The following is a 12,449-nucleotide window of genomic DNA, read 5'->3' on the forward strand; positions in this document are numbered from 1 at the left end:
ATTTACAGAACAAGAGAGGAAACAGTTGTTTAAAAAGTTTTATGCATTAAATAGCAAAAATGAATAACATTACCTGCAAGCACTTACAGAAAATCATGATATTTCAAGAAAACAGTCTAGATTGGGTTATGATGATGAAAAGTCAAAAGCTAAGAGTGTTATTTTCAAATATTATTTAAATAAGGACATCAGTGAATCTAGGCTTTGAAGAATAAGTAGTCTTCTTTTGTCAGGTGAAACAGCTATTGATGAAAGGGGACTTCATCCCAAGTCACATGCTATGCCAGCTGAAATATGTGAACAAATCCATAATCACATTGCTTCTTCTATGGTCAAAAAATGCCATTACAGAAATAAAAAAACAAAATATTTAAATGCTTGCTTAAATAAAATATTATGCACAATTTATTTCTATTAACAAATAACAATAGAAAAATATATTCTATAGCAATAGAAACAAATCTGTAAATCTACTTCAGATTAATATTTTGCTCAAACACCCAGAAATCTTTCGATACTTACACTTAACCGTAGAGCTGGAGATAGACATGTGCTCTTGTCGCGTTTTGAACTCACAAATCAAATTTTGACATCAAATATTAAATGTAATCATAACAGGTAGTCTTTTCTAAAACCTAATTAATATAATAATTAACATTTAAATAAATAATGATCGGACCAAGAATTTGTATTGGTCTACAGTAGTAATAAGATTATAGTAATGGTTAAAACATCGATAAAATCGGTTGAGAATATGAGTTGTGAAAATGTTTGACTTCTTAGTAAGCAGTATATTATATTTTAATTGATAATGTAAATCTATTTCATGTGCTCTTGCCACTTTTTGAAGTCACAAATCAAATTTTGTCATCATGGGTATAAGGAAAGACTTGCAGTCTTTCCTGCATTTGATATAATTTTACATTTGATATAATAATGGATAGTTTGACCAAGAATTTGTGTGCCGACTATGATAGTGATCACATACTGCCATATTACATGAAGTGGTATAACTAATTATTTTAACAGGATTCATAATCCATTTTGATAATGGTTTTATTGTTAGTGGTGATGATGGTTATTGATTGCTGAACATTTAATGGTGACCTGTGATCTAAACGGTGCTCATTGAACAGGATCATTAAGTGCACAATGAACGGTGATTTATGACCTGATTGGTGCTAAAAGACAGTTGATTGGTGATTATTATTTATTATGCTACTATGTTATGTTAATACAGAAAACGAACTAAATAGTGTTTATTTGAAATTACAGTAATGGTTAAAATGTCAATAGACATTGGCAATTTAAGTTGTAAAAATGTTCTTATAATAAATGAGGCTAATAAAAAAGACTTCTTAATAAGCAATACATTATATTTTATTTAATAATTTAAATCTACTCCAGGAATAAATTTACTTCAAAGAATTAATGGTTATAATATGCATACAACTGGAGTCAAGAGATGCTATGAGTGTGTGAGAATTATGATAACACTGCAGTGGTGGTACTTTTTATTTTAAATTCTGTTAACACCCCTTCCATTACTTTGTAGCACAAATTATGTTACTGTTATATTAAATTTTGTTTCTCAATTTATATTTGTTATATTATATTAATGCACAAAACAAACTAAACTAAGATTGGTTGTGTATTTATGATGATAGTAATTGTTAAAATTTCAAGATATTTGTGATGTAAGTTGTAAAATTGCTTGATTTCTTAGTAAGGAGTATACTTTATTTTATTTTATAATGTTAATCTAATCCAAGGATATATTTACATCAATTAATTAACTGTTACATTATGCAGACAATTCGAGTCAAGTCATGCTATGAGTGTGCAAGTGGTATGACAAAATTGTATTAGTGGTAAGAATAATGTTCTGCATTTTATATGGATTTCTCTAGAGTCCCCTCTACAACTGTTTCTTTTTTCAGTGATATTCATGTGGTTTACACAATTTCTTAATTAATCTCTTTTTTATGATTCTTCAAAATATCAAATAAATTGACAACTGTTCAAACATATATTAAACAATATAAGGTTCTATATCCAACTTTCCCACCTCAACTCACAGAAACAAAAGCAATCAAAAATTTTCTCAGTAAACCTAAAAATTCTCTGGAAATTTTTTTAATTATCTTAGTGAATATCACCTATGCAATTAATAATAATAAATATTCTCACCTTTAACTTTTTTCAGGATACTGTTATTTTTCTATTAATGTTAACTAATTATTTAAATCCTTTATTTACCTGCATATGAATCTCACAACGACTGTGATATAGTGAAGGCTAAACTAGAACATTTCAATGAATTATATCAAAACAAGAATACACTAACGCATTTTTAAGAAATGAAAATGAAAATCTGAAACATGATCAGATCAATAGGTATAACATTTAGATTCTATTAGAATCAAAATACAGATACATTATGAAAAACAGCTGGCTGCGTTAAAGCAGGAAATTGTAATAGCTTTTGCAAAACAAGATTACCTGGATATTAAGTATGAATGCAAACTAAAAAACCAGTTAGAAAAGATAAAATAAGATTATATAACTATTTATAATGAACATAAAAAATGCCTCGAAAATAAATGTGAAGAAGCTAACTTATATTTCTTATAAGAAGCTTATTATTTCTGTATTAACATAACATAGTAGCAAAATAAATAATAATCACCAATCAACTGTCTTTGAGCACCAATCAGGTCATAAATCACCGTTCATTGAGCACTTGATCATCCTGTTCAATGAGCACCTTTTAGATCACAGGTCACCATTAAATGAGTATCGATTGGTTCACAGATCACCGTTCATTGTTCAGCAATCACTAACCATTTAAAAAAGTGTGATCTACTCATATGTGAAGATGTTCTTAATGGTGATCAACAGTTAAAACATGATGAAGGTACTAAATTGGAATGCAGAAAAAGGATGTTGAAGATAAAATGCAGTCAATAAACGATAAAATTCGAATTTGTGAAAATGCATTTCTGAAATTGAAAAATAAGTTACAAAATGTAGAATATGTTAGTAAATTCCAACCATCACCAGTAGCAAACCCAGATAACAGCAAAAATCGTATTCTGTTCCATCACATTACGAATGTACAACCTCTCTACTTGAAGTCGAGCCTTACATAGATGTTTGATGTCATGTCTGCCAGAATTTGTTGATACTACCCATTTGATTATACATCTTTGAACTGTTGTAATACTTCAAATTTGTAATTGTGTGCTACAAACATGTCTGGATCTAGTATTATGTATAATTTTATGCCATGATACAAAACTAAAATTTATCGTGATAAGATTTCTACAAGAAGTTTTTAACTACTTCAGATTTTTACTTGATTAAAGTATATAAATTTATTTTACCATTGTGTATAGTGAACATGTATTTACAACTCTTTCAAAGAATGTATATAATTTGTATGAAAATCAAGAAATATGTCTATTTAATTTGGTAGTAAATTAAATTTTTATTTTGTTTAATTAATTATAATGTCTTTTTTTTTAGTATTACATTAAGGTTCTAACTGCTAAATGATGAATAGTTTTTATTCAACATCTTTTATGGTAGTTATTTATTTACAATGTTACTTGATCTTACAAATACAAAAAATTAAATACATACACCCAAAAAAACATTACACTCCTTTTTGGGCAGTCGTGTAAAAAATAATTCCAGGAGATAATGAATAATAATGAAATTCTTATACTTCTTAAGTTATTGTTTTCAACTGTATTTAAAGTTGGCTTCTCATTTATGTATATTTTATTTGACAAAAATAATCCTTTTTTCCTTTCCTAAATTTAAATTATATAATGTTGTATTTAATTTTTGTTTTTTGGGAGATAAAAATTTTGGTTTTCCCAATAAAAAAAGATTAAAGAGAATTATTTCTGAAAATCTTTAATAGCTGTAAAAAATACATCACACATAATTTTTTTTGGAATAATTCAACTTATAACATCTGTTTTTTGTTGTTTTCTAGATGTAACCAAAAAACAGGTGTTAAAAAAAAGTTGGCAATGAATTTTTTAACACTCTCGGCTAAGCAGTCAAGTTATACAATTTATTTATTGAAAGTTTTTTCAATTCAATCATTTTAAGTTATTTTTGTATTTATGATGCAATCCCTATTTCTATCTTTATGATAAAATAATTCTTTTTATTGAAAAACAAAAAAGCATTTTAATGATTAAAATATCCATTAAAACTGATTTAAATAAAAATTGAAAAAACTTTTTCAATTTTTTTTAAATAAGGAGCTCCCCATCAGGGGAATGATATTAAGTTATTTTAGTGACTTTATTTTAAAAAAATTATGTTTTTAGCATTAAAAATTTGAAATTGCAAAAAAAATGTTTTTTCATATGAGCTCCCATACGCATTTGAATAAAATTATTTTTTAACGAATTAATCTGTAATGGTGATAATACATTTTTAAAAATCTGATGTAAACACCACATGACTTCCTTGTATGCCTATTAAATTAAATACACACATTTTTTTTTAAACGAAAAGTACAAAATTTTATTGCATTAATAACTTTTGATTTTTTCTCGTATTCTTTTTTTTTGTTATTACTGAATTTGATTATTTATTGTAATTTTTTTTATACAATCTGAGGTTAATAATTATTAATAAATCAATATATTTAAATTAAAAAAAAAAAAAGTTAAAAAATAGGCTATGAAATCTGATTTGAGTCAATGTGCCTTCCCCTTGTTATGAATTAAAATATTTCATTAATTAAACTTTTATTTGGCTACAACTCTGGAACCAATAAAATAAGTACCACTTATGATATATCACTGAAAATCTCTCAATGAAGCCTTAATACTTTCTTTTTTTTTCCCTTCTCCCCCCAACCGGATATCCAATTAAGTATAACTCAGTTGGGGAGAGTGTCCATTTACTCTAAGGAGGCATCCCCTGCCCACCGGTAGTACGCCCGGCACGGCAGTTAGCCTCCCCGGTCTCGGATCTTTACTTCTTTGTTTGCCTGCCTCAAATTCCCCGCCTCAGAGAAGAGGTCTGGCTACACCGCCCCCCCCCCCCACCTCCTCAGCAGGGAACCGGGTCTCGGTCTTTATGCCATGCCTCAAACCGGCGGCACCGACCCCACCGAGTGCCAAGGCACCCGCAGGGCCAACACTGCTGGCCAGGACTCAGTCTTTCTTTTACCCAATCCCTTCTCAGGAACCCGCATACCTCGGCATACGGGCCCTTCACGGAGGGGTGTCCTCCCATCCCTACTACATTTCCCGTCTTCTAGCTTCTTCTTCCTTTGATCGGAGAACTTCACCCTCGAACCTTCTAAACCAATTCCAGTTTACATCACTGAACACCAGCCAGTTGATTAAAATATCCGGTGTTAGCCTGTTTGCAGAGATCTCACTTCTGTTGCGTGCCCATCTGGGACAAACAAAAATAGTATGTTCAGTTTTGTCTATCTCTTGGCAGTAATCACATTGCGGTGTAGCCCTTTTTCCAATTTTATATAAGTACTGACCAAAGGAGCCATGACCCGTCAATAATTGTTTAACATAGAAGTCTACCCCTTCTTTTACCTTTCCAATCTCTTATGTTAGGGATTAGTCTTCTGGTCCAATCCCCCAAGCCTTATTACTGCAGTCAAGAAAAAGTTCAAAATCCAATTTTTTTTTTTTGATTTTGGGCTTTTTTGAACACTTTTGGTCCATTCGATTGCAATCAAAAGGGAGGTGCACACTTAGATGTTACAACAGTCCTAAAGGTAAAATTTCAACATTCTACAGTAATCGTTTTTGAGTTATGCGAGATGCAAAAGTATGCCTTTACTTCATACAAGGAAGTAAAAAGAACTAAAATTTTGTGGTCACTTAAATCGAACTGATGAAACTAAATTAACAAAACAAATATTAGCTTTTTTCTGAAAAAAGGAAAACCAAATAAGCTAGTTCAAAAAACTGAAAAAGATGTGTTGTGTTGTCGACAGGACACCAGTAGATTTTAGAGCAAGGATGGACTGTATGTGTTCATAGGTGATGAATAAAGACAACACCTTATTGATTATTGAAGAATTGTTTAATTGTACGCCATCTTGACAGTTTAAAATAATTTTGTAACATAACACTTGTAACTTATAACTCAACTTTAAACATGGCAAACATAAGCTAAATAAAACTTAAAGTAATGTTCATCCGAACAAGAATTGAGAGAGTCCATCCGGACATGACCGCCTTGGGTCAGGTATGACTGCAGACTGGCTTAGAAGATGCTGCGTACAGTGCTCGAGGGAGCAGCTTGTGACGTAGAGTGGCGTGATGGTCTGGTGGCCATAGTTTGCTGTGGGCACCCTAGCCACTGCTAGGTTTCAGCACCCGACGGCAAGAGGGGATGAAAACGTAACAAGATCTAAATTGTTAATATTTCCAAAGAAATAATTTTTGACAAAATCTTTCAAAAAACTAGTGGATGAATCTAAATTTCCAGAGAAACAGAAAAGGAAACACAGTGGATGGACCAAAGAAAGGAGAGAAAAGTTAACGGTAAATTAAAAAATCTGGAAAAGAAAGAAGTCAGGACTGTGATCCTTAGAAGATGTGATGATTTCATAAACCTTTTTAAATGTACTCTAGCTTATCCGAAACAAACTGAGTCAATCTGTTACAACACTCTTGGATGATTGATTCTGCACATTATTTTATTTATTAGTTTGCATTTTTTTGCACTGATGATAAGAATACACACACTTACACATTGAACCGCTCTAATTGAATGACTAATCACCAAATTTATCAGGAACATCGAAATAAAAGATTTTACAACAAATTCACTTTATAATTTCATCTGGATTAGGATGCCAAATTAAAATAATCAGATCAAAAAATCATCAATTTTCTCAAGAATTGTTAAGACTTACATTTTTAAAATTATCGGGTTCTTCAAAACAAACAATATAGTAGATTTAAGAACCCGTTCAGTGTTGTATCTTATTTTGATAGTGTTTTATCTCTAAAAGCCTCAGTCTTTTTGAAAAGATTTTCAATTAAAAACACTTCATTACAATGAATAAACATTGAAAAAATCTTTTTTGAAAATAATGACTGCCTTTACGTAGTCATTTTTTATATAGTTTAAGACATATATTTTGAAGACACTTAATGCTGTACTTTAACTTAAACCAATTAATTATCAACACAGGATGTGTCTCATCCTTCATGTTCCATTTACTCCTGTTGGGTTATGCAATTCCATGATAGTTTATGATAAAAAATCATGAAGTGTTGTGAACAAATATTTTATTCACTTATTCCAAAAAAATTTAACAATTTGTTTTTCTCAAAGCCATTAATGAATAACAAAATAATAATATTATTAATAAATGAATAAGAGAAAAACAAAATTGATTTTTTACTTGTTAACAATTATAAAATAAATTGGTAGCACATGGGGAATGACTTAAAACTAAAAAAACTCTAGGACCACTAAATTTCAATTACCACTCACAATAGCATTTTAAAAATTTATCACTTAAAAAGAAAATTGTGGTAATTTCTTGACAGAATGTTAAAAAACCGGAATCAAATACAAAAAAAAGAAGAAAATTTTATAAAACTTCATAAACTTTTTTAACTTTAAACGAAACTTTTTTAAAAAAGAAGGAATAGAAGCCAAAACAAAAAAATGAGAGTAGCTTATCATCTTAAAGAAACATTTACAAGAAAACATTAAGAAAAATTAAGTTGCTAAAACAGTAGTTTTGCCTGAAGTTTTATACTGTGGAAGGCAGAATACCTTAGGTAAAATCTAGTAACAGTTGTAAAAACATTTTTTTAAGAAAAACAAAAATAAGCTATTTTGAAATACTGGAAATGATCTTAACTTATTAAATATTTCCAAAGAAATAATTTTTGACAAAATCTTTCAAAAAACTAGTGGCTGAATCTAAATTTCTAAAGAAACAGAAAAGAAAACAGTGGATAGGTTTTTAAATACATATGTATTCAAAAATACATTCACATATATATATTACACACACATACAAAGGCAGCAATGGGGATAGTTTTAAGGTATTTTGTCAAATTCCTTTTCTTATTTTTATTAAGTTGTAGGTATTTCACTTGTGTGTTTCATTAAAATTTTATATTTTTTATAATATGGCAGCATTTTTTGAACCCATTGGATTAAAAAAAAGTTGAATTAAAAAAATTAACTTTTAAAAACTAAAAAACAAATAAACTTAAGATATATGTAAAAAAAATACTTTTCCATTTATTTAAATTTTCATTTTCTGATGTTTGTCCCAAATTGGTTAGCTCTTTTTAATTTGGTGTGAGTTTAAAAAGTTAGAATTTCTTAAATTCTTAAAAAGTTAGAATTTTTGAAATTCTAACTTTTTAAAATAGTAAAAAATGAATGTTTTCAATTTTTCAATTAATTTTTATTTTTATGTGGTCTTTTGAAGTCAGCCATTAAAAAATTAATTTTCCATCCCTTATTATTATTTTTCTTTTAATTACTTTTTGAACATACTTAATTACTTCTTCTATACAGAGACTTGAAAAGCAGCAGTTACAGACTGCAACCTTGTTTCTTACTTTGGAGTTTGTATTTCTTTATTTTCTTCACATATCCTAGCTGCCTGATTCTTTTATAGATTATAAGCAACACTTTCTCCTCTTAAAAAAAAAATCATATTTTTGTTTTTTTAAATTTTAACATTTTTTAACATTTTATTTCATTCCATATTACCAGATGATTGTATTTCATTCTAAAGAGAATTGAATGAAGGAAAAATATTTTCTGATTATAAACTATCCCTCCCTATTATGTTTCAACACTACTTTCCTAAGAATTATTAATATAAATACAACTTTATATCATCAATACTTTCTAAAGATTTTTAGCCTTAAAGATATTAAAAATAGCTGACAATTACTTTCTAATTTTAAGGAAATTATTCTTCCAGACCTCCTGTCGTAATTATCAGTTCCCCATCAGCCCAGTGGTGGTACTATATTGTGTCATCTATCACAAATCATCTATCAATCATAAAAAGCTTTAGCCTTTTTATTATGTAATTAAACTATATATTTTATCCATATTATCTTTATTAATTTAATATCTTGTTTTTGTCATGTTTAGTATGTTTATAAATTGTTGAAATATAATCTGATCTTGATTTATAATAATTTGCATAATATTTACTTGTCGTGATTATAGTATATTTATATATGTTCTGTTTCTGTGAATTGATTTGCAAATGTTATTCTGTGCTATAGAACAAATCTGGGATATAGTTGTTACTGTATTCTTATTTATAAACATTTTGGTTGCTGGTGTGCTCTGTTAGATTCTGTCTATTCTAAAAAGATGATTGCAGTGAAGTTGAAATAATACCTGCCACCTGTTGGCAGATATCACTCATTACCAAGGTGATAATCCAAGGTTTCCACTGACCATAGGCATGAGAAAACAAATAAATAAAAGAAAATTTCAGTGCCTTTAAAGCATGTAATATATACCGTGTAACACAATGTAAGAAAGTGCATATATTTTAAAAGGCATATCTGTGCAATATTCTTGTTTTATATTGTAACTCTATTTCTGCATTCTTAAACTCAATCACTTTCAGAATTTATGAGTATAATCAGTTGTACAATATTGTCTATAATACTTTTTTTAATTTAGTCATCAAAAACTTATAAAAAGAAAAGTTAAATATTTTTTTTTAATTTTATCAAATTTTTTCATGTTCAACATAACTCTAAATGTTATGAAGGTACTTTTTTCTGGTTTTCCTTTCAAGAATAATCTGCCTTTTGAATTTACCTCTTTCTCTTTTTTTTTGTGAAATTGAACTACTTACCTTACTTGTTTTCAGCTTACATTCTTCTCCTGTATAAATGAAATGTTTATACAGAATAACTTGTAATATGAAGTCATCAGTTTTAGTGATTCTTTTTTGTAATTTAAGTTTATTATTAAATAAGTGAAGAGAGGTTTCAAATGACATTTTAAATATCAATGAATCTATTAGATGCTGTAAGTTTACTTGTGAATGTATTATCAATGAGCACTAATTCCACAGTTGTATCACTATTTCTAGGACCCTCTGTGCTTTTACATTTACTATGAATGCATCAATATTCTATAAACTGCTTATAACATGTAATAGTTGTCAATTAATTTATTAAATTTATTTTGAAATGATCACTGAAACCTGCGTGTAAGGTTTGGTTTTGTTTTATTATAAGCAAGCATTTGAATAATTTTTCCATATGTGAATTTTTTCACTGAATTCATTAAGCCTCTTCCATAAATGGTTTTTACTTCCCAATAATGTAATTTATTTTTTAATTGAATATTTATTACAATAAAAATTAATTAAGTTCTGAAAAAAAAATTTTTTTTTCATCTTTATCATCAATTTCACTTTAAATAAATTATTTTTAATAGCAGAAAGAAATTTTATTTTATATTTAAATTCAAAGCATCACAAACAATCAGACTTCTTCATATTTTATAATAATCTCACTCAAGATTTCTGACAATTCATTATTTTATTCTTTGTTGATGATACCATTGTATCTATATTTGAAGATACATAATTAGATAGATAAATAAATCTAAGACCATTACATAAATAAATCTTTTATTCTGGTTGGTACATAATAATACATTATATTGGTAACATCATTATAAGATAAATTATAGATACAAAACAAATTATAAGATAAAATACGTTAAACATAAAAAAAAAAAGCTAACAACACAGTTGTTTCTGATGCATGGCTTACACACTCATAAACACACAACTTAACTTAAAACATTTATCATTTATTTAAATATATTTTTGTTTATTTAATTCAATGATTCTAACTAAAGCGCGTGCGCACATACCGTATTTAATTTGCATGGGTGTGGTGATACTACCGGCAACGGTCGGCAATAACTAAATTAATGTAATTTCACAACTTAGAACAAATTTTGCTTGTATGGTCAGCAGACTGGTGTAGCCGTGAGGCTTAGCGCTCCGGGTTCCGAGTCAACCAGGCAATTGAGTTCGAAATCCGGCCAGACTGAGTTACTTTTTTCACTTTAAATATTATTCATATATTTAACTCTATCACTCAACTGTGACATCACAACACATCAGACGACTACAACAGCATTTTTTGGGGCAACTTTGTGAAAAGGTTTTTTACAAATATTGTTATTTTTAAATGTTAACAAATGCGCCTAAGAAAAATATGACCTTAATTAGGTGAAATCTCAAGATATTGAGGGTGACCTTGCTTTATAGCCAGCTTCTTGACGTTTTAAGTTAAATTTAGTAGCATCAGTGCCTCATATATAGAAGTAATCTAAGTAATCTGAATAGAAGTTTGGTCAAAATCGGTCCTGTCATATAAGTTGATTTAGAGACCAATACTGAACACGCATATATATGAACATTAACATCTGGAAAATTTCCAACCGGTTTTTTGGGTTCCTTAGCTGTCAAAACATCAAGATCTAGTGAAAACTGCATGAGCTCAGACTGAACCGATTACAATAGTTTCGCTCCTAGAACTATAGCTCTCCTTTAGTGCTACCTAGATGGGAAAGTAAAAATGAAATATTTTGTCTAAACTAGTTTAAAAAAGAAAAATTCTAAATGAACAAATCAAATTTTCAACCACACACATAATAAATAGTAAAGGAAAGAAAATTTTAATAAAAATATTATTACTAAAAATTTTCTAATTATTTTTTAGTATTGTAATAGTAATACCAAAATAAAAAGAAAGAATATTATTATTGTAACTTAATCTAATGTATTAATAATAATTACTATTAGTTTAACACAGTATTATTTTTATTTTAGCCACTCATTTATCATTATCATTAATTGTCAAATAAAAAAAAAAAACAGGGTTTTTTACCCCAATTTTTTGTATCTCACGCCATTTTTTTCCAAAAACTACTGCACATATGGTTCTGAGACCTATATTATTCGATTTTTCAGGTTAAAAGCCATAATAAATCACTAATTCTGCCCCTTAATTAACATCCTAAAAATTTCAGTATGACCTCATTTCACCAGGGTAGCTGAAATCCGAACAAAATCTTTCACTAGCTGTAATTCACAAACGAAGAATTTTAGAACATGTGCTTACATGAACTTTTTCCAGTATTTTCATGAGTATAATAGGTTATGAAAGTCCCAGGAGAACTTCATGATAGACTCTTTATATATAATGTGCGTGTGTGTAAAACATGTAAACATATAAAACGTATATATATATATACACATTATACAAAATCATATTACTGCATGAAAAAACTAAGACATAAATTTACAAATAATATAATACATATTTCATTAAACGAAATAACAGAACAATCAAACATATGTAAACTTCCTGCTAGGAAAAAATATTTTCGTTTACCTTTTATCAAAA

This window comes from Lycorma delicatula, chromosome 6 (genome assembly GCF_047948215.1).
Source record: "Lycorma delicatula isolate Av1 chromosome 6, ASM4794821v1, whole genome shotgun sequence".
Classification (NCBI taxonomy): Eukaryota; Metazoa; Arthropoda; class Insecta; order Hemiptera; family Fulgoridae; genus Lycorma; species Lycorma delicatula.